Raw genomic sequence first — 24,645 nt, 5'->3', positions numbered from 1 at the left:
CGTACGCAGCCGCAACACGTGGCAATAACAGTTTTCTACACAGTTACACACATTCGCACAAATACGCACATCTGTAAATAGTACACATTAATTGTAGTCGCAACACCATAGTTATTTATGTCGAAATATAGTAGTGTTTATGTGTAATATTATAAGTTATATGCATATTAGTAAAACATATGGTACAGGTTAAAGGAAATGTGTCATGTCTGGTATCATATTAATCCCCTATTCATCAGCAGCTGTCCGGTTCATTCGGCGAAGAGATCACACATTGCATAATCTAGTTATTGATGTTAGGGAATAAACCTTTAATGTGATACTGACTATAAAATGCTAATGGACTAGTTGAGACTGGAATCTTGGCGGGAAGATCGGAGCACATCCCCTGGAGAGATGACCCCCACCTTTGGATTCTTTAGTTTGAACTAGCCTATGATCTGCAACTTCTTGGACCTTCCTGAAGCCTGGACCAATAGAAGCAAGCCACACCATCTGCATTGTTTTACTGTATTTCTGTTTGCATATAAGCAGGAGCTTTTCATCTAGTGGATAGTCATCTTGACCTCAGACTTCAGACCTGAATGACTGTTCACTGGATCCAGAGCGCCTGTGATAATTAACGGCTGTACTTATTATTATTTTGCTTGAATTATTCTGCTACTTTTTGAGAATAAATATTTGTGCGTTGGAAGCACAAATCGAGATTCGACAATCGTTATTGGATAGCGACAAAACGTGCATAAAAATTTGGGGGCTCGAAGCAGAGATTACGTTACCGGATGATACGCAAGACCAATGGATTTCGGTTACGCAACAAAGGGTGGAGACGCGATATATACGGGTAAGAACACAATGTGTTCAAAACCTGATTTTTACTCTGTGTTGTGAAACCGAATGTCCGTTTTGCATAATCTGAAGGAGCGCTAACTTGAATCTAGGGACAAAAGAGAAAACTGTTTCTTTTTATTGTCATATTGCGTTTTAATATATTGTATTGCTTAGCGTATGTGTACTTCCTGCGTAGCGTATGTGAACTTCCGGTAGATTTGTTTTGTTTAAACAATCGTTTTTGATAGTTGTTATACATGCATAGTATAATCACTTGTTAAAACCTCTGGAACATTATTACTATTGTTGGGAACTTTGATTTTCTGCGCAGAAAAGGTAATTTGGTGACTTAAAATACACTAAGGTTTGATCTATTGTTGAATAGAGTGTCAGTTGCTGTCTGACGAGGCAGGTGCCCAACTGGTGTACGGTATACAAGGCAGCTATATCGGTGGTGGAAACAAAGCAAGTTTTCGTGACGCGCACCCAAGAGTAATCGCATAGTTTACTGATAACTAGTATCTTTAAGCGTTGCGAAGGGACCGCACGGCAAGGAAAGCTGTGATTGCGACTTGGGAGCACGGGGAGGAATTCTGTTGGCAAGGTCGGTAATTGACTTTACCGGACGCTGCCAGTTGTAATAAACTCAACTGTTTTGTTGAAGAGTCAGGGGTAATCGAGAGCTGATAACCCTTTAGTCCGCATTGATATTTCTGTATTAGGGGTCCTTGTTTAATACGAGAGGAAGCGACTGGACGTGGCTTGTAGCAAATACGTCCATAGGCCGGTAAAATATATCTAGCGGTAGATTGCGGGTGGCAGAGTGTTGAAAGTAGTGGCAGGATATTGTGATATTTCTGGAACCCTATTGTTCAACGTGGGTGCTAAGCAGACGCTAGAGATGGCCGAGGTACTGCCTAAGGAAGGGCCTATTGGTTCAGCGAGGTTTCTCATGTGTATGAAATATGGTGCATAACCAAGGATTGTGTTAGGCTTTTCCCAAAAATAGGGAGTTTTAATGCACAGGTACCAAATAATGTAAAAGATAAAGGGTGGTTGATTAAGTCAACGAAAGTGAGAAATAACCATAATGATTGTTTGAAATTGTGGCAAATGGAAGGCAACACATGGCAGAGTAGCAAGTGCACAGCGGAAATAGGCGTGGTGAAAAGCGCACGTACTATGGAAGCCGTTGAGAAGCGTTGAGAACTAAGCGCAACCCCATGTGGCGGGAGGAGTAAGTACAGCCGTTATTAAAAATGAAAAAAAGGAATTTCCTGTTTTAAGTCAGTATAAAACAAGTGTTTCTGAAGAAGAGGATGAACCCACTGTAATTTTAGCCATTGCCCATGCTGTTAATATGTTAGAGGTTCAGCGTAAGTATGGAAAGGGGGCAATGGCTGAGATAGGTGAGAGTAGTGGAGTAACCACTAGAAGGGATATCATCCAAGGTACTGAAGTAGCAAATCCTGTAGTTAATCCTGAAGATAGTGAACCAGTGGGTACATATCCAGTTCCCAATGGGAAGGCAGATAAGGATGGTGTAGTTCCTTTAAGAAATGTTACAATGCATTGTCCTTGGACTAGATCAGAATTACGTTCCATTATGACTGAATTCCCAGATCCTAGAAAAGAGTTGGCTAAGTGTCAGAAGTTTGTTAAAGACTTAGGAAATGCACACTAACCAACCAATAAGGATTGGCGTGTAGTGTTGAGGGCATATCTTCCTCCCAATACTAACATACAAAAATGTATTAAAGATTGTTTGTTGGAGGGAGACGACACCCTGACGGATGAGGTTAATCAAGAGAATATAGAACAAATTGTCACACATTAAGCCATCTATTTTCCAATAGTTGTAAATTGGAGTAAAATTTTCACCATTAAACAGAAAGATAGTGAAACTGCAGCAGACTACTTTGGTAGAACTCTTGCATCAATGACACAGTTTACTGGGATATCAGATATAAAGGAGAATCCACATCATAGAGAAGTAGCTGTAACGGTACTGATGGATGGTTTAAAGGAAAACCTAAAGACAAGGGTACAAACCTCAACACCTGGCTGGAGGGGCAGCACGGTATATTCTCTTAGAGAGATTGCCGTGGAACACGACAAAAATATTTTTAGGAAGAGGCAAGAGAAGAGTGACAGGCTGATGACGGTGAGTATACAAGCATTAGAGGGAATACATACACGACCACCAACATATAACCCACATGACAGGAAACCTAGAATGTTGAGATGTTATAATTGCAAAGAAGAAGTCCATATGAGGAAAGACTGTCTGTAGAAAGGGAAGATACAATCCTAATGGAGGGTAACATAGATATCCTCCAAAGAGGAATTCACATAGACTAGAAGACTCACACCTACCCACGCATTTATTAGCAGCAAATACTGCGTGGGAAAGCGATAGTCAGCGCTAGGGGTCAGGTCATACCTGTAGTCTACAGCCAGTGAGGTTAACTGAGAGTCTGAGAGAAGAACCAACAATGATAGTTGACATAGCTGGTAGGAAACAAACTTTTCTTGTAGATACAGGGGCGGCCAGATCTGTGATAACCTCTCCTTTCAATCTACAGGTAACTAGTAAAACTATTCCAGCTATGGGGGTAACAGGAAGAGTGTTACATTATCCTTTAACTAAACCCACAGAAGTTACTATCGGGCCTCTGCATACTAAGCATTCGTTTCTCTTGGCTGCAGCAGCTCCTAACTTGCTAGGGAGAGACTTGTTATGTAAAATGGGATGTGTCATATACTGTACCCCAGATGGTGTATTCCTAGATATACCAGAGAAGGTCGCGCATGAGGTACAGGATATATTGGACACTGCCCCAAGGTTAATGTTGCACTCTACCGTTATAGAACTAAGTCCATCTCAGGTAAAGGGGATGTTGCTGGAAATACCGGGTTCTCTATGGACCAGAGATGGACAAGACACTGGATTGATGGCAAATGTAGCTCCTGTGATGATAAATCTAAAAAGTGGTAGGATAGCTCCAGAAATCCCACAGTATCCATTAAAACCGGAAGTGGAACTAGGGGTATATTCTGTTATTGAGAGGCTGTTGCAACAAGGGATTTTAATTCGTACATCCAGCACAGCAGCTAGTCCCATTTTCCCTGTGAAGAAGAGTGGGGAGAGGGGCTATAGATTAGTCCAGGACTTAAGGGGAATTAATAAAGTTGTTGATAGCCAATTCCCCGTAGTGCCCAATCCAGCTGTCATCCTCATGCAGATTCCACCGTCTGCCAGTCATTTTACTGTCATTGATCTATGTTCTGCTTTCTTCTCAGTCCCTCTTTACCGTGACTGCCAATACCTTTTTGCATTCTCCTACAGGGGGGTGCAATATACATGGACCAGACTGCCCCAGGGGTTATTGACAGCCCCAGTATTTTCTCCCAAGCCTTACATGACTGTTTACAATCCTTCCAACCCAGCAATGGGTCTGTTCTAATTCCATATGTGGAAGATTTGTTGTTGTGCTCTGATTCTTTTATATCATGTTTACATGATACTAAATTGTTGATGCTCCATCTCTCAAAAACAGGGCACAATGTGGCAAAGGACAAGTTACAGCCATGTCAGACTAAGGTCAAATACTTAGGACACTGTCTCACCCAGGGGCTAAGACATCTGACAACCAACAGAATTGAGGCCATACAACACATGACTCTGCCACAGAGCCAGAAGCAAATTCGTACTTTCTTAGGGATGTGTGGATATTGTAGATCCTGGATCCCAGGTTTTTCTATTCTGGCATTACCATTGCAGGAGCTAGTCTCTTCCTCAAAACCAGAACGTGTCGTACACACAGAGGAGTCAGAACAAGCGTTCTTTAATCTCAAAGATAGTCTGACTAGAGCACCTGCATTGGGAATACCTGATTATGAAAAGCGTTTTGAGCTATACTGTATGGAAGCTCATGGTTGTGCAGCAGGTGTCTTTACGCAGAAACATGGTGACGCTTACAGACCGGTAGCATACTACAGTGCACAATTGGACACTGTGGCAAGATCACTCCCAACATGTCTCAGAAGTGTAGAAGCGACTGCTCTTCTGGTAAGTAAGAGCGAGGACGTAGTATTAGGACATGATTCAACTGTCTATACACCCCATGCTGTATCAGCTCTGTTAAATTCAGCTCAAACCAGACATGTCTCTTCAGCTAGATTCACAAAATGGGAACTAGCTCTGATGGCACCCTCAAACATCGCCATCAAACGATGTAGCACCTTAAATCCAGCTACATACCTTCCATATGTGTCTCGAGAGAAACAAAGGGTGGGAGGTGAGGAGACCCTGGGTGGTGATGATCAGGATGTTGTAGAAGCTAGACCCCTTGGCCCACCTCACTCAGCCCAGGTGGCTGAACTAGTAGCATTAAGGAGAGCGTGTGAGTTGGCAAAGGGTAAATCAGCTAATATATATACTGACTCTAGGTACGCCTTTGGGGCCCTTTGGCGTCTTTGGAACTTTACGACAGCAGCAGGCACGCCAGTGGCACACTCACAACACATAAAAGGACTTTTGACAGCGATACAGTTACTCAGGACAGTAGCCATCATAAAATGTAAAGCCCATACTTCTGAAGAAGACCCGGTGTCATTGGGCAACAACAGGGCAGACGAAGCTGCTAAATGGGCAGCAGGGCAACCTATGATTGTATCTACCGAGACTATGATGGTTTTTCAGACATTGGACATGCAGAAATTAATTGAAATGCAAGATTTGTGTTCCCTGCAGGAAAAGGCGGTCTGGAAGGCGAAGGGATGTGGTCAAGAGTCCTCAGGACTCTGGAGAGATGGACAAGGTAAGCCTGTAGCTCCCAGAACATACTATCCAAGCCTGGCTGAAGCAGCACATGGTCTGACTCACCTGGGTAAAGAAGGTATGTGCAAACTGATGAGAGCATACTGGTGTGCACCTGGATTTTCCTCTCAAGCTGGTAAGAATGCAATGTCATGTCTTACTTGTTTGAGGAAAAATGTCAGGAAAACTATTCCAACTGAGCCATCCCACATCCCTCCTACAGAGGGACCTTTTCAGGTAATACAAATTGACTATATCCAATTACCACCTTGCAGGAATCTAAGGTATGTGTTAGTGTGTATTGATGTGTTTTCCGGTTGGGTAGAAGCATATCCGGCAGCCACTAATACTGCTGTGTTCACTGCAAAGAAAATTGTACAATTGTTTGTGTGTAGGTTCGGTATCCCTAGAATCATCAAAAGTGATAGGGGTACCCACTTTATTGGTGATATCTTCCAAAACATGTGTAAGCTCATGGGAATCAGTAGCAGACTTCACACCTCTTACCGACCACAAGCCAGTGGTAAGGTGGAAAGAGTAAATGGTACTATTAAGAACAAGCTTGGTAAGATAATGGCTGAAACTGGGTTGGCTTGGGCTGAAGCTTTGCCACTAGTCCTCCATAGCATCCGAACCACTCCTAGACCTCCTCTTAATATGTCCCCCTTTGAGAAACTGTTCGGCCGACAACCTCATTTGATCGTCAGTCCACAAGGCGACTTGAAGTGTAATAATGAAGTGACTGTACAATATCTTATAAAAACAACATCAAAAACTAAAAATGCTGTCACCTGGTATGCCAGAAACGAACTGTTATGATGTTGAACCTGGGGACTATGTTATGATCCGCAATTTCTTACGTTCAGGTTGTTTAACAGACCGTTGGGAAGGCCTGTACCAATTGTTGCTGAATTGTACCACATCACTGAAGGTTGCAGAGAGAGACACTTGGGTCCATTCCACCCACTGCAGAAAAGTCAGTAACCCGGAGAAAGTGCGAGATAAGGCTGAGACCGACGACACCGATCTGTCACTCGTAAACCTGTTCCGGGAGATCTAAAGCCTGCAGTCAAGACACCTGAGCCAGAGACTTTGCCTCAAAAATATCTTTCCAGCGATGGAGTGGCGGTTTTTGTTTTTCTTTTGTTCCAAGATTTTTCTTGTGTTTACTTTTTATAGGATACCCTATTTTTGTGATGGAGGACAGAGGAAGGTTCTGGTAGTGATACCGATGAGATGGATACCGAGGAAAAGTTAATAGCATACCCAGAGCAGCCCATTATCAAGCCTGGTCCAGGGGTTATTAAAAGGTCTGCTAGCTCGGGAACTCGGAGACAGTGTGAGGGGCTATTGTCCGATGAGTATTGTATCTGTAAGTTCTGTGACTCCCTAGTTGAAGAGAAGTGCATCCAGCGATGCCAGTCCGCTGGTAATCTGGACGTGGGCGGGCATCCTCTGGAGCATTATCACTCCTTAGTGGGTAAGGTTCTAAACCAAACTGAGTGCTGGGTGTTCTCTCATGTGCCTTAGGGACAGCATAACATAGGACTAGTGCCGTTCCCACTAAACATCTATGAGGTACTCGAATTAAGGGGAGGGAGGTCCATAGAAGGGAAGTACAATAACACTAGGTCCCCTAGTCTGAAGCTTCGACAATACTCCTTAGACAGATCTTTACTGTGCCTAAATATCTCTCATGCAAAGCGTCTGGAGAATTGGGAAGCTGACCTATCAGCTCAGACAATGGCTCGCCACACTCATTTTGGAGGGAGACTTGCAAGGTCACCAATAGGCAGGAATGTTGATGGACACCACAAATTACGGCGTGTAACTAAACATAAGAAAGTGTCCATTGGGAAGGTCTCTATAGGTAATTGTAAGAATGTCATCCATGCTGACACGTGCCTTGAACAAATGGAGACACTAGGCATGGGTAGTTTTGTCAAAACATGTGATATAATTAATGGGCATACTGTTCCTTATGTAGGTAAGCTCCTTCTTCTTATACTTGGTGTCATCTTAGCAATTGGTTTATGTGTCAAATGTGTTCCTACTGTGTTGAAGTGTGGAAAACAGTCTTCTGGGAGAAACACTGAAAACGAGACTGAAAGGGTGGTGAGAGATCCCAAGATCATGGTCTGTGAAGAAGTACATATTAATTGTAGTCGCAACACATAGTTATTTATGACGAAATATAGTAGTGTTTATGTGTAATATTGTAAGTTATATGCATATTAGTAAAACATATGGTACAGGTTAAAGGAAATGTGTCATGTCTGGTATCATATTAATCCCCTATTCATCAGCAGCTGTCCGGTTCATTCGGCGAAGAGATCACACATTGCATAATCTAGTTATTGATGTTAGGGAATAAACCTTTAATGTGATACTGACTATAAAATGCTAATGGACTAGTTGAGACTGGAATCTTGGCGGGAAGATCGGAGCACATCCCCTGGAGAGATGACCCCCACCTTTGGAATCTTTAGTTTGAACTAGCCTATGATCTGCAACTTCTTGGACCTTCCTGAAGCCTGGACCAATAGAAGCAAGTCACACCATCTGCATTGTTTTACTGTATTTTACTGTATTTCTGTCTGCATATAAGCAGGAGCTTTTCATCTAGTGGACAGTCATCCTGACCACAGACTTCAGACCTGAATGACTGTTCACTGGATTCAGAGCGCCTGTGATAAGTAACGGCTGTACTTATTATTATTTCGCTTGAATTATTCTGCTACTTTTTGAGAATAAATATTTGTGCGTTGGAAGCACAAATCGAGATTCGACAATCGTTATTGGATAGTGACAAAACATGCATAACACAGCCTATTGAAGTTATGCTGTTTACCCTTTAAACAATGTCTGATTAGTTAATATTATGGTATATTTTACGTGATTTAGCATCATACCCTTAAATATGGAATATAACAAATAGATGAGAAGAGTTCCTCCCTTGAGACGAGGACCTTGTCTCAGGCAGTGCCTTCTTTGGGGTGGCAGAGATGAGGTGAAAACAAACACATACATGTATGTACACCAGGGTCTATTGGTCAGAATCCAGTTAACCATCTAGTAAGTTTATGAGTGTGGGAGGAAGCTGGAGCACTCTTAGAAAACCCACAGAGAACATACAAACTCCACACAGATTGTGTCCTGGTCGGAATAAAACTCATGACCCCAGCACTGCTCAGCCTTGACACCTTTCCCCTCTCCATTTTAGTCTTACATTCTATTTATATCTGTGTCTCTTCCCCACCCATGTGTCAGTCTCTATTACCACACCTGTCACTATCTCCCCTTTTGTGTTTGGTTGTGTCTACAATTTTGTATGTGTACCTCTCTCTTTAACACTGTCTCCCTATGTGTGTCTCTGTACCACCTTTGTGAGTGTGCCTTTCTTTCTCCACCTTTATGTGTCCGTCTCACTGTCTACAATTTTGTATGTATACCAATGTGTCCAATTCTGTCTCTCTGTCTTCCCACATGTGTCTCTCTCTGCCCACCCCCCAATTATGTATGTGTCTTTGTCATTGCTTGTTCCTTTCTTTCTCCTCCTTTTGCGTGTATGTGTCTGTCTCTCTTCATCTAACATGTCACCCCATTCCTATCTGTTCCCTCTTCTTCCTCTTCCACCACTTTCCTCTTACCCCTCAACTCCCCCTCTTTTTTTCCACTTTTCCAATCTACAATGCTTTCATTCTTCTTCTTCTTCTGGGGCTTACGATGTAGTAGGCAGAACCAGTGCTGGTGGCTAAAATCCAAGTTTAAAGAACATCTCACATCCTGATCCTAATCTTTGAATGAAATATTTCAGAATTTTTGGGGCCTGGTCGGAAAAAGGGACTAGTTTACCCCCTGCTAGACTGTGTCCAAAACGGTATAAAAATGAGCACTGTTTGACCATGTATTAATATTATACCATCTGTCCTTCATGAGATCACTAGTAACTTAAACTAGTGTATATAAGTGGCCTTATTGGACTACTTGAGCTAATAAAACATCACTGCTTCAGGATCCTGTTGTGATGCTTACTTACCTGCGCCAATTCCTGTGACCTACAGATTACACCAATCTAATCCATTACACTGCAGCTCTGGCCATTGTAAGAGACCAGAGGGAAGCATCCACATTAACCCTGAAGAGGTCAGGGCTACCAGCCCAGTGAGGAGGTACACCAGCAGAGAAATTTTCCCAGAAGGACACGGTTCTAGGTACCAGTGTAGGTGCCTAGTGGTGGCAGCCTACAGTGAAAGGAGGGGCACATTTGGGATAAATAAAGGGGGCAGTGGCAAGGCAAGCCCAGCCGGTCCACAGCAACACAACAGATAGGGTGGCATAGGAGGTCCATCCTGTCCCAGGGATCTTTATCAAATCATTGGTCAGAGACAGAAATGTACATGCCTGCAGTGAAAAGAAGTAACCTCAAAGTACTGTCACATTTGAATTATTTCTTTAGTTACTTTGAGCTTCTTTTCTCTTAAAATACTACTAGTAGGAGCCTCATTTATGCATAAAATCCTCATAACAATAAGGGAGAGGTAAACACAGAATATCTAGAATGGGCATCATTTAGACAATACAAGGCTGGTCTCCAACCCCTTCCCATCCATTTTAAATACATGTCCAAAGCTCCCTCTTCATTATCAGAGCAGTGTGATGCAGGACAAACCTCCCAACTCTTCTGTTACAGATTCCCAGTGTGAAAACCACGGACAATAGTTGTAATTGCAAACAGAGTGTCTTTATTTAGAACACCAGTCACACAGGTTAAAACCAGATGCAGTCATTGGTAATACAGCTATCAGAAGTCTATAGGTACAATAATTTCAGTACACGCCAATCAGTTGCGATGCGATTAATGCGCAACATAATTATTACCGTAGCAACATTTAAATATGTTTAATGTATTTTCTATCTTCTAATATAAAATATAAAGTGTTGAAGAGGCTAATTAATGTTTCCAACATTTTAATGACATCGAGTTTGGTATCATTCTGCTCACAATTGCATGAGAATGTTTCCGATATTATTTATGTAGCGTTTGCACATTGTGAACGCTAGTTGTAAATAATATACACCAAATAGCAAGTCCAGAGATGTCATAAAAGAACCAGCTTATACAGGTCTAGAGTAGAGGAGCCTGAGGATGGACAGCTGGTCACTTCAAGGAGCAATGACCAGAGGAATCAACCAATGACACGTTGAGTTCTTGGGAGATGATGACCCATCGACCTATGAATATGGACCCTAATACTGTAACTGTGTATCTTTGTGATGTCACTGCTTTTTACAACTATACTGTGTATAAATTGTTAACCTCTGGCTTTGGAAACAAGAGCATTCTGATAGCAGATTGTGCTACCAGGGCAGGCGCATGCATGCCGAACTTTGCCCTGCAATCTATTTTGCAAATAAAACCTTTGTGCTTTGGAACCACAGTGATCGCATTGGAGAATCTTTGTTGCATATGATACTTACTCCAACTGTTGCCTACGTGTCTTCCCGCCGAAGAAGCGGTTTAAACTGACCCATAAGAAGAGTGCTTTTGTGTATTAAATCAATACGAACTAATTTAGGCGACTTCATCCAATTATTTGACTTCTACAATATGTATCTATATTAAGATATCTGAATAATATTTATTTATGAAAAAGCGTAACTAATGATTTGAACTCCATTCTCCCACACAGGATCTTGCTTTTTTTATTTGTGTTTTCTGTTTGAAATTGGGGTGTGCACATATACAGTAGCGGAGTTGCTGATTCCACCACTTTATCTATTAAAAACATGTTTAAAAAACACACACACACACACACACACACACACACACACACACACACACACATATATATATATATATATATATATATATATATCTTCGTTTAGACCTACTGTGTGCCATTACTGTGCAGCATTCTTTTTTCTTTTCATTTTTAGTATGCTGTTTAGCCCCTATTGTATAGCAATACTAAAAGCATTTGCGCAAATATTTTATTATCCCCCCTCTCTATATATATGCTACTCTTTAAAGTTAGAAGAGCTGTTGAGAGTAATTAGGACAGATTACCGCTTTCATTTACCCTCTTAACATAAACCATAATAGCATTTTAAACGAAGAAGATGGAACACAATCACATAAGTGCATACTTTTTATGCTGCCTCTATAACATTTTATTGTATGACCTAAATATAAAAAAGCCTTTACAATAGAGAGCTCAAACATAACTCAGTAGCAAGTTCGTTAATAAAGTTATAAAGTAACTCCCTCCCCCCCATTTCCATGTGTTAAATGAGCCACAGTAGCAGATTATATAGGAAGTTACTGAAAATGGTTTCAATTAGACCCAGTCTGCTTGAAATTACAATCAGGCTGTATTTTTTTCTGCTGTAATTCTGACTCAGTGTCGTCTGTAATGAATTCTGCCTAGTAAAGATTGCAGTTGTGTTTATGGAAGACACGTACCCACAGCTGGTGTCTGACATCATTGCACAAGTGCCTAAGTAGCATATGACTGTCTGGAAAGGTAATTGAATAGCAGTAACATTGTGCATTTGTGATGTCTCATGTGAACAGTCACACTGTCACAGATTCCTGTATAGGGGTGGTTAACAAGCTGGATGCAGGATTGTTACAAGTATCCGCAGACCCTCCAACATGATCCCTTCCATCCTGCTTCACACTTAACTTACTATTGCTGCTATCTGTACTGAATTAGTTAATGTAATGAGAAGGGTGTTTATTTATCATTAGTTAATTCAGCACAGATAACAAATAGTAAAGTAAGAACATACTTACCAACTTTTAAAGACAGCCGTCCGGGAGGGGGTCCGTTGAGGGGGCGTGGCCACGCGGGGATGCGCCGTTTGGCTCCGCCCCCTGTCAATCATGAGACATTCTGGCCAATCGCAGCAGGGGGCGGGACCACGATGCCGCGGTTAGCCCCGCCCCCACCATCTACAACAACGGGGAGACGCTGGATCCGGGATTTTTGCCTGCTCTCTCGGGAGTCCGGGAGAACTGAGAAAAATTCGGGAGTCTCCCGGACATTCCGGGAGAGTAGGCAACTATGAGTAAGAAGATTGGAAGCAGAACATTTTGTACCTGGTAGAATGGTCATGTTGGAGGGTCAGATCATCATCATCAACATTTATTTATACAGCGCCAGAACATTCTGTACCGCTTTGGGAAGTAATAAAACAATACTGGGAAATAGAGACAGACAGAGAGGTAAGAGGGCCCTGCTTGCAAGCTTACAATCTATATGATGCTCCTTTATATACAACATATTTCACACACTGGGTCACATGTAGAGTTGGATGTACTTTGCTGTGTAAAACATTTCTGTTCTGCACATGAGCCACAAAAATGCATATGCATCCTACATGTACAGCTCCTTAAGCTTAGAAAGGCATAACGGGGTAGGGAAGGGGCAAGCAAGTATAGGCTAAATACAGTAAGAGTATTTTCACCAATTTGCAGGAAAGCGGGCCCGTACAAAAAAGTATGCCACCCCTTCCCCTAGATAAAACAGCCCACTACTAGAAGCTTCACCTAAGACCCCTACTGCTTGGTGTTTGGGTAACAGTGTTAAATTGAATGGTATAGAATGTAAACAAAGAACTGCGCTCCTACCGATTGCTGCTATATTACTCTAAAGGAAACACACAATTCACTGATGTACAGTGGATTATAGAAAATAGGAGTTTCCAGCGGTTGTTTAAGCACAGATGCAATATGTAAAAAATACCATATAATCTTTTATCCTTTTTCCAGATCAATGAAGATGTTAACTCAAAGTGTTCATTTTTGTATAATACATGTGAAAAAAAGACACGACAATACACATAATAACGCATAATATTGTTATAAACCATCAATCTTAATAATTGGTGTGGATCTATTGTTTCAAGTGTATTTGTGATCTAGAACCTTCATCTAGATGGATTTCTCATGATCCTGTCCCCCAAAGGTGTAATACCCCATGTGGCGTTATTTAGAATAATACGTTAAAATTGCACCTTACCAGTATTAGATCGTTCTCTTTCTGATTTTAACACTTCAGATTTTCTATGCACCAGAGAGGTCAGGAGATTTATCCAGAGATTTAAAATGACACAAGTGTATTCTTAACTAACTTCCTTTTATTATTATTATTAATTATTCTGATATTTATTTTAGAAGCAAACAATTATTTTTAAACAATATCTTATCACTTTAAAACTATGTACAATTGACAAACCTTTAAATTCACCATACTAATAACACTGACATCTCTAATATTAATATATATAACTTAATTTCTCAATACAACTTTAGGATCTACATCGAATATTTCAATAACTATTTGAAGAAGTGGTGCACGTGGTTGGGGCCCATAAATTTTTTTTTTGTAAGCAGTTCAAGTATATATAACATGTATCTAAGTAACTGCTGATGTTTCCAGTTGCAGTGATGTAATGATGGGAGTTATACTGAACTGTGTCTGCTTAACTGTTATTATACAACTCCAACTTGTCTCTGTCCCCTCACACTGTCCTCAGTACATAGCTCAGTCTCTGTTGTGTATTCACAGATCTCTCTCCTGCTTAGTAACTTTCAGCACTTTCCTTTTTCCTCACACCTCTCTTTTGCTCACTTCTTCTCTTCTTACACTTTCTTCACTTTTAATCTGCTTATTTATCACTTTGACCAATTTTCATTCTGTTTCTATCTTTCCACTCTCCGTTTATCAGACACAGGGATCTCTCTCAGTGGTCCTGAGTATCACCCTCCTCTCTCCCTGTCACCCCCGGCAACCACCAACCACTCCCCACTGTCACCCCCGGCAACCACCAACCACTCCCAACTGTCACTTCTCCTTCAAGAAATTCTTTTTTTTTTTTTTTAAATCTTTATAAACACTTGTAACAATTAACATATTAAATTAACAAATTAAAAACATATAGATGCACCCCTAGGGTACTCAGGTTTTGGGGTATCACATAGGGAATTCACTTACTATGCTCAAATAAAATATGCACCTTATGTGAGTGTCTTTATTTTTATTATTTCTTTTCAATTGATTGAAAAAAGTCTTCTTCCGTCACCACGTCTTGTGATTGCACTTACTAACTGCAAAAAGAAATCAGGCTTTGTATCTCAAATTATTGCCAGACTTTTCATGCAAATCCACTGACATGTTCTTCCCATATAGGGAGAAGAAGAAATATTCCTAGTGTAATATTATTTAAATATTGTACTTTAATAAATCCCACATATATAAAACATATAAAACATAAAAACACAACAACACATCTTCAGGGTACTGTTAGGTGTAAATAACTTCCTATCAGATGGAGGATATAACAAGCTTAGAATAAAACATTGAAGCTCCCGGGAATGCAGCAATGTTCCTCCTCCAGTTGTTATTTCACGTAGGTATATTCCTTTGTGCAGATAGAAAAGAAAGAAGAGTCCTCTTCACCCAACGCGTTTCAACTCTTAAGTTGAGTTTTTTTCAAAGATCTTTGATAAGGGATGAAAGACCCAGATACGCTAGAAATTCTATTTTCTTAAATAGTAGGATAACAACACTTTTCTATGTGGAACTACTAGTCCCAGCAAGCACTGGGGGGCCTCAAGCTGTTTGGCAGCAACTAAACACTTTTTTATGGGGAGGACAGCATGCTTTTATTTAATTATTTATTTTATTTTATTTTGTTTTTTAAATTCTACAGGGTGATTCAAAAGTCGCAGTACACCCTTTTATTTCAAAAACTCTACAGGAAATTGGGAAACCTGAATACTCCAGTAAGGTATGGGTGACGTGGTCTATCTTTTACGGTATGTACCAAACATGGGCGCCATCTTGAAATCGGCCAATCGGCCCAATTCCTGTAGAGTTTTTGAAATAAAAGGGTGTACTGCGACTTTTGAATCACCCTGTACATTAAAAGTCCAGCCATCATCATAAAGTTGATGATGACTTATGTATAATGTATGCAGCCACATCAGGATAGGCTTAAAGCATATCATACTCTTAGACACATTTATCATACTATTTTGAGTCATATGTATCCTAAGATATGTCCGTCTCAGAATAAACACTTACATCAATTTTTGTGGTGCGCATTTTACGCATACATTTTAAACATAATTGCATCCAGCATTACTTGAGCCTCAGTGAGAGAAGACAGATAGAGGTGTATCTTGTATCAATAGTGCACATGAGACTTTGATGCGCTTCTGAAACCCTCTTCATGCGTTTAGCTAAATTTCATTCACTTGAATGAATGAAAGTGGATCAAAAACACAGGGAGACTTTTCATGTGCCTTACAGGATCCCATTCACTGAAGTGAATGAAACCCTGCTCAGTGCATGAAAAATGCATGAACAACACGTGCACAGTTCAAACACAGGGGGACACAAGTACCACAGACTTGAAATGAAAACAATAAGTATTGATTGTTAAAAAATATGAAGTTCCTTAAATATTTTCCGGGTTGATTGCATGATTCCTAGAAAGTGGTGCATTATGTTATAATCATAGGTTTGTGGACACTTAAAGTATTATTCATGCTAAAATATTTTCTTCATTAAAGAGTTGGCAATAACTAATCCCACACATATGTGTAGAAATCACCACATTTCACAGAATGTACGATATTCCACAGTTATTCCCTTGTGCAATGCAACAGAGGTGAATGCAATGCAGACAGTAACAGGCCCACTCTAGTTTTCTCCAACAATATAATTAGAATGAATGAGGAGGACACTGGATGAGAAACACATAGCTCTAGTTTATTTAAATATTACTTTATAATAAAAGTTGTGTAAAGTATTCACAAATAGTGAAAATGTACTTTGTATAACTTTTATTTAATAGTATTTTTAAATATACTTGATCTATATCTATATCTATGAAAGTTCTTATTCAACACCCTCGTCATTCATTCCATTGATTACTACTAGTGTGACTGTGATTTGCTGGGCTCGTTCTGCAATCGAGAACCTTCTTACCTGGAGGAGCAGGAGGGGATCCCCTATATGCCGCCATCCAATCATAACATAAGTACGATATCTTCCACATATATATTTCTGAATATTATTAGTATAACTTTATAACAGTTATTACTTATATTTTAGGCTATGTGGTCCTTTTATGAACGGGAGAATGAAACTGTTTTTTTTTCAATTTCCAATGTGGCAACATAATACTCAATGAAACCTTTAAAATACAATTTTTGCTCTCTCCATCAGCATTCTGTAGTCCAAACCTCCAAGAATGCAGCTATATATGCAAGATGTATCTCTGCATGACTTACAAGGGCATCCCAATGAAAACACAGGTTGTGACTCAATCTCAGCCACCTCTTAGGATGTGGAAAACCAAGTCTTTGCAGAGAGTAACATACTGTTCCCCCAACTAAAAGTACCTTCTTTACCCATATTATCATTTCAGTCTCATTTTTGCATGAAGGTGCTTAAATAGGCACATTCCTGTGTCTAACCCACACTTAATAAGGATCCATCTAACTCCAACTCCAGAAGGTGCAACAGATATAATTTCTGAACACACTGCTTGTAATTCCCTGCAGTTGCACTTAAATAGGCGCATGAGATTGCAAAACTGCATTGGCTAACAACATCAAAATCAAGGCAGTGTTTATATATATGTCTCCAATGGAATTATGGAATTACCCAGGGCGCCACCCACTAGGAGTCACTTCTAAAAAATAAGGAAGAAAAGTATAGTTTTCCTGCTTTTCACATTCTCCTTATCTTGCCTTTTTATCTTACACTCTTGTCTCTTTAAGACAAAAATAGAGAAAAAATAAGCCTACACTCGGCATATCTCATATTATATATGGTACCAGCTGCGTGGCTCTAAGCCTGCACTCGGCATATCCCATATTGTATATGGTACCAGCTACGTGGCTCTAAGCCTGCACTCGGTATATCCCATATTGTATATGGTACCAGCTGCGTGGCTCTAATCCTGCACTCGGTATATCCCATATTGTATATGGTACTAGCTGCGTGGCAATATAAATACCCATATATGTATGCATAACAAAAACACATTTGTTGTCAGTGCTTATCCTTAACACTGCATATCTGTGTGTGTGTCTAGCAAAATGAAAACATGAGGTATTAGTTCATATTTTGATCAAAACATTTAAGCCTGCATCCCAGTGTCAAGGGCTCCTCATTATATGTAGGTCCGAACACTGACCAATATACTTTAAAACATCATTAAAATGCAGTTAAAATCAGATGCACTTACCTCCCAAGTATAGGGGCTTACATCTAACAAGGGCTGGCTTGTGAGCCACACCCAATTGTACCTTAAATAGACTTTGATGGACAGCTGCTAAGACAACATAAATAAATATCTAGAAACAAAACCAGAGAAAAAATAAACCTGCGCTTGGTACCTCCCGTATTACATATGGTACCAGCTACATGGCAATAAGCCTGCACTCAGTGTTGGATTAAAAATAGAACAGTCATGGGGTTCATTAGTCCCTATTGCAAACCCTCCTCCCTAACATCATAAAATGCTTTGAATTTTAGTGCTTTGACGTTTAGATATCAGGGATCCTAATAACAGCTTGTTTACGTCCTCTTCTTATTAATTGTAGAATGTTTTTGTTTTCTTTAAGAGGACTTAAAAATGAATGTTGAACAGGAAGGTTACTGACATAACATATGACTTCAAGGACAATCCCAGTTTTTTAAGAATTAATCCTGGTATAGACAGGAAAAATAGGAGAACTATTTGTCTTATTTGGGGATCACAATCTACTTTGTATATTTTTCACAATTTTGTGCTAATTTTTTTTTTTAAAGAGACAAGTAGAAGTGCAGAAATAGTTACATGGTCTCAGATATTGAAGTCAATTTTTCATTTGTCACCTGTTCATCTCTGTTGAGATGCAAACCAAGGACTTTTGCATTCTGTAGAAACTAAAATAATTGGTCTGATCTGGTGGATGGGATGTGTGGTAGATCTGCACAGCAGCCAGCAATATACAAGGACTCCTAAGACAGGATGGCAATGTTGGTACATTGTGCCTAGATATGAGCGAATCTTTCAAAATTAATTTTGAAACTACTTGATCACAGTATTTGTAAATCCAAAAATTGATTTGTGGATCTGCCAATTGAAATATCCGCCTGCTTACTATAGGCTGGTCCTGTCCAGGTTGGTCTTACCTTCCTCAGAGCCTTCTTTTCTTTCTGTAGTCTGTTAAATGCGAATGGAAGCACAGCATAGTGTTTGCCAGCGTATTTAATTTAATCTTCCACTGCTCTTGTTTTAGCACTTTACACAGATTATATTTATTAGTTACATACCAAGTACATAAATCAAAATAGAGTGTTGATTATATTAAAAGAGATTTTCAAACTGAAATAGACAATTTTCTGTCCCAATTAGAATAAAGTATATTCTATAAAAGTAAACCACAACTAATGCAGTTTTTATTTCAGTGAAAAAGAGGCAAAAATATGATAGACCATTTCATAGGAAATAAAACAAGTTAAATTTAAAATAATCTGTAGTCACACCATCTGCGGTATAAATTTGCATTAAAAACAGGTATTTATAACAGAGGCAGTTTTTCAACACTCTGGGCCTGATTTTGAATTAGGAGCAAAGCAAAGAAAAGGAGTAACTTTGCACTCTGAGAAAACCATGTTGCATTGGAGGAGAAGGTAAATTTAAAATGTAGCAACAAATTCATAGTTGGGATACGGCCTGTCATAGATCAACTTTAATTTCAGTTTAAAAACAGGAATTTGAGGAGTTATTTTACCTTTGCTATAAGAAAAAAGTATATTCCAATCCTCTGTAACCACACCTACTTTTATTTTAGTAAAGAAAAAATAAACTTGAAAGTCTAGGTGAGACAAAAGACACATATCTATGAAACAAATAGTTCCAATTGGTATAAGTAAATTGCACCTAAAAAGCTATTCTCAGCCCTATAGTTATTAAAGACAGATATTACATTATGTCTTAGAAACTCTGTGTAAACTGACTGTGCAGACTGAGCTGTAAAGACAACAATTTAAGGTGATGGTCATGTGATGGTGGCTGTTTTTTCTTTTTTTTTACTCAACAGTGATTGGTCTGATTCTTCTGGGGGCATCTTTTATCCAAGTCTCATCAGAGACCTTGTCACTCTTCCACATCTTTCTAGTTCCTTGCCTGTCATGTTGCTATAAGTATGTCCTGCCTGGCTCTACCTGGCTGTTTAACCTTTGCCAGTTCCTATCATTTTTCCTTTCACCCAATACACTTTCAAGGGCATTGTGTATACATTTAGACTTAGGGGCATATGAGTGTTGCAGAGCTACTGTCAAAGAGAAAGGTGGGGGTTGTTGGCTCAAGAACACACAGAAATAGAGTATCTTCTAATAATCTAAGATTTGGGTTTTATACATATACTTCTGTACACATCCTATGGCACTTCTCTTACTATTAGTGGTGTCTGATAACCTCTTCAGTGTCTGTTTCTCTGTTGTTGTCCCTACATGCTTTCCCGTAGTTACATTTCTTAATCTCCTAGGTATCGCTTGATTACCTGCTCGGAATCACTGATCTAGTTCTGCCTGAATCTCTATTTTAACTTACCCATTGTTGGTCTCAGTCATCTTTTTTGCTGAGAGTCTGTAATCTGATTTCCCTTAATATAATCCCCCACTCTACTGTTTGGTTTGTTCTCAGTTGTGTCATTTGTTGTTACCCTTTCAGCACAGTTTGGTATTCTACCAAATGGCACATCACCATTTGCCAGACTTTAAGTGTGGAACCAATCACCTCCTGCAAGTGAGATCCTCAATTCTGCTGGTAATAGAACAGAATAGAATAGAATTGCCTCCTGAGATAAGACTCTGTAGCGGTTTTTTTTTAACTAATTATAAACTAATTAAAAATGGTATAGTTACAAGTGCTGGAATTATGGTCAGTCATTTTTGTTTTAATTCCTTTTGACGGAAAGTAAGACTAGACACATGACTATGTTTGTGATATTAGTCTTCTTCCTAGGGTGCATATTTAACAATAGCCGTTGTTTTGGCCCAATCATTTTCATTCCATATCGCAATGATAAGGAATGAAAGATCGTGACCATTTATTAACAGTGTTCTGCCAGAACAGCCATCACTATAAATGGCTGTCCCAGTGAACACCTATCTCCTCTTTTCCATGGTGACTATCACAAAGTGGCCATCTTTGTGATAGTGACTGGAGGGAAGAGCATTTAAGATGCGGTGAGGGATCCAAAGATTTCTCTTCCACAATACTCTCCCCACAGGCTTCATGTGTGCAAGTTCTGGAAATCAAAGATTTGGCACTTGTCTGATGGAGTGAACAGCTCACGGTAACAGGTAGTGTGCAACCAGAATGTATTTGGCAGAACTCAGAGTCAGACAGGCAGGGATCAGAAGTAGAGAAGATAGCACAATCCTTTAAACAAGCCAGGGGTCAGGGCAGGTAGACATATGAAAGAAAATCCATTTAACAAAGCCAAGAGTCAGGAGTGGAGAAGACAGCAATTCTTATGTACAATCCAGATCAAAACACTGATAGCAGAACAGGTCAGGATACAAGGCACATTAGGTCAAGCATGAACTATCACCATCATTAGTATGCTGATAGGTAAAGGTTTATAAAGGCAGCAGCACCAATCAGAACTGCATGATGATTAGCTGTATGAGTGTGTTAGGTGATTACACAACTGAAGCTGCCGAATCAGTGAAAGTAATTGCACAATGATAGATCAAACAAACTGGAGAGCTCATATTTCTTAACACAGAGTCATTCCATCTTCAAATTAGATCCATTCCTTGGCTTGCGGCTGATGCTGCTCTGCTTCTTCCCACACCCACGCACACCTTGAACAGTGCTATTAACCCTCTTACTACCAGGGGTCTGTGCTAAAATTCCACCATGGGAGGTGGCACCATATTTTGCATTTTTACTCTGCATCAGTTAAGCTGTGAAAAACTTTACATTTTTAGCTCAACTCAACCAAATTTTATATTTTTGGGGGGATGAATATAACTTTCTTATGACATTATAAATTAGTAAATATCTTTTTAATTTTTAGGCATTACATGGGGAAACATTTTCTTTTATTTTTTTTGTGATTCTTCTATTAGGCTACTTTCACTAAAAATAGATAAATTAATGAAATAGCACATATCCCTTATTTTATTATTTAAATTTGTTTTAATTTTTAACTTTTTTTTAAATTGTATATGAAATACTTATTTTTACTTTTATAGAGGACTTATAGTCCCTATTTGTTTCTGTTTAGAACATATAAAAGTACAGGAATTTTATTTTTGATGATATTATACTTGCCCACGTTTTGTTATTGTGCAGGGTTTAACAATTTTCTTTGCACTTTTAACAGATGGGTCATTTTTGCTCGTATTGTATACAGTTCATGCTTTTTCCCCAGGCACGTAATACTTTATTTAACCTGGGATTAAATCGAGGTCAATAACCTCTTTTACTTCTATTTGCACTTGCTCCAAGTGCTACACTCCCATGCTTTGTTTTTGAATGTGTGGTGAAAGTGGATCTTGAGGGAGTTGTAGCTATTCTCATAAGGGCCCTTACATTTGTTTGGTGAAGGGAACTACCTATTATAACTCTTTAGTGCACAATGTCCCAGACATCATTAACCGTATTATTCTAAAGGATAGAATTTCTGTGTTTCTATATGTGAGTTAGCAAAATATACTCTCATTGTGATACTAAAGTATCCAGGGATTGCCATTCAGTACTAAACTAAGCAGCAGAGTTTAAAAATAGCTATGATGTACAATAGAGAAGAAATTGCTATACTTCCCATTGACTGGACAAAGGGCGATGTGATGAGAGAATGTGTTTTACTTAGAGGGACAATGTTCTAAAACCAGAGCTAGATTTATGCAGGAAGCGTCTGTATGCACGAAAACATTTATTCCCACTCACTGGCAACAGGTGGATCTGTGCAAGAGGCCCTTTATTTCTATATGTAAAATAAAGCTTTATTGTGGATTTTTTTGCCTTTCTTTTACATGAGTGTTTCATTATCAAAGTCAAATTGATGTGGGCATAAATCAAGCATTTTCAATGTCCTCACATTTTATGCAGACACAGATACCACAGCAACCAATAAATTGAGCTAATACCAAATAAGAAAATAATACACAGGCTCATATGAATATTTCTAAGTTAATACAGAAATGGAAGTTGATCAATCAACTTTTAAGTTCACAGCAGATGCTTGAAAGGGTGGGGTTATCCAGAAAGGAACAATCCCCCAGCACATTACAATGACCAGTAAAAGAGTTGCTATTCTACTTGTACAAAAAATGCAGAAGTTTCAGTAACACACATCTGCAAATAAATGATAAGCCACCCGCCCCCTCAAGGTGCTTCTGCTAATTGTGTGGTCCTAACTCTAAATAATGACAGTCCCTATATTGGGTCATACAATCATGTGTTTTTAAATTCGGTGCTATCTTACCAAGAGGTACCCCAGGAACCTTCAAATGGCAATAGAGGACCAGCACTCCCTGTTAGCTACTGCCAAACATGCTTCCCAAACAGCAATACAGAAATTGAAGTTGTTCAATCAATTTATAGGTTCACAACAGGTGCTTGAACAGGTGGAGTTATCCAGAAAGGAACAAACACAGAGAAAAATCCCCCAACAGACCATGGACAATAGTGCATAAATATCCAGCTAAAATACCATAAAAAGGACACAAGTAAAAAAAGACAACATCTATGTACTACACTGAGACTCATTTACAAAGCACAAAGCCAAGACTGTGCACCTAGATATTTTCCCAAGCACATGGGTTTGCTCTTTACTAATTATGGCCTAGAGGCAAGCGCTTAGTTTAATGGGTTTTCATTTTGTGTAGCGAGATTATTGAAGTTTGATACATTACAAAAAAGTGCTCAGCCATTTTCACCCTGCAAAAACACTTGAAATTTGCTCATCCTAGTCTGAAAAAGATTGTGTCTCAACCCGTACTTTTTATGAGGTACATGTTGTACCTTCAAACTAAGCAGAGAAACGCATTTCTAGGCTACACACAAAAGCAAAATGTAATAAAAAAAGTAAGAAATACTCTTGTGATTCATTAGGTTACAACAAGCAGAATGTTTGGAGCAAAACGGAAAAGGTTTATTGAATGAAACGGCTAATTCTAAACTGATTACAGATTGTGATCAATTCCTGTGTTGTGATTGGCTATTTTTACTTCTAAATGTTTTTAACAAATGTTTGTAGGCTTAGCAATCAATGTCCACAAATCATTATCATTCAAACCTCTGAGGATACTGGATCATTGGAGTTTACGTATGAAATAACATTTTACTTTGGCTGATGCCCTCCTGAACAGTGCATATGCCTTCTCCCACTCCTCCTAATAAATAGATAACAATATGCAGTAATGATGTGAGGTGGAAAATACAGGCATGGAGCAAGCTTAAGGCTAAGAGATGGGTAGTGAAAGGAGCAGGATACTCCAACAGCAAGGAGTATAGATAATAGAAGCAGCGTGGAACTCTAACAACAAGCAATATAGATAATAGAAGGAGTCTGGTACTCTAACAACAGGGAGTATAGATAGTGGAAGAAGCGTGGTACTCTAACAGCAAGGAGTTTAGTAAGTTAAAGGAGCGTATTACTCTAACAGCAAGAAGTATAGATAGTGAAAGGATTGTGGTACTCTAACTGGAAGGAGTATAGATAGTGGAAGGAGCATGGTACTCTACAAGAAACGAGTATAGATAGTGAATGGAGCATGGTAGTCTAACAGCAAGCAGTATAGATAGTGGAAGGCGATGGTACTCTAACAGCAAGAAGTATAGATAGTGGAAGGAGCATGGTACTCTAACAGCAAGGAGTTTAGTGAGTTAAAGGAGCGTATTACTCTATCAGCAAGGAGTATAGATAGTGGAAGGAGCAGGGTACTCTAACAGAAATGAGT

Source organism: Mixophyes fleayi, chromosome 2, assembly GCF_038048845.1.
Source record: "Mixophyes fleayi isolate aMixFle1 chromosome 2, aMixFle1.hap1, whole genome shotgun sequence".
Lineage (NCBI taxonomy): Eukaryota > Metazoa > Chordata > Amphibia > Anura > Limnodynastidae > Mixophyes > Mixophyes fleayi.
The sequence above is the reverse complement of the archived record's forward strand: the minus strand, read 5'-3'. Positions refer to the sequence as shown.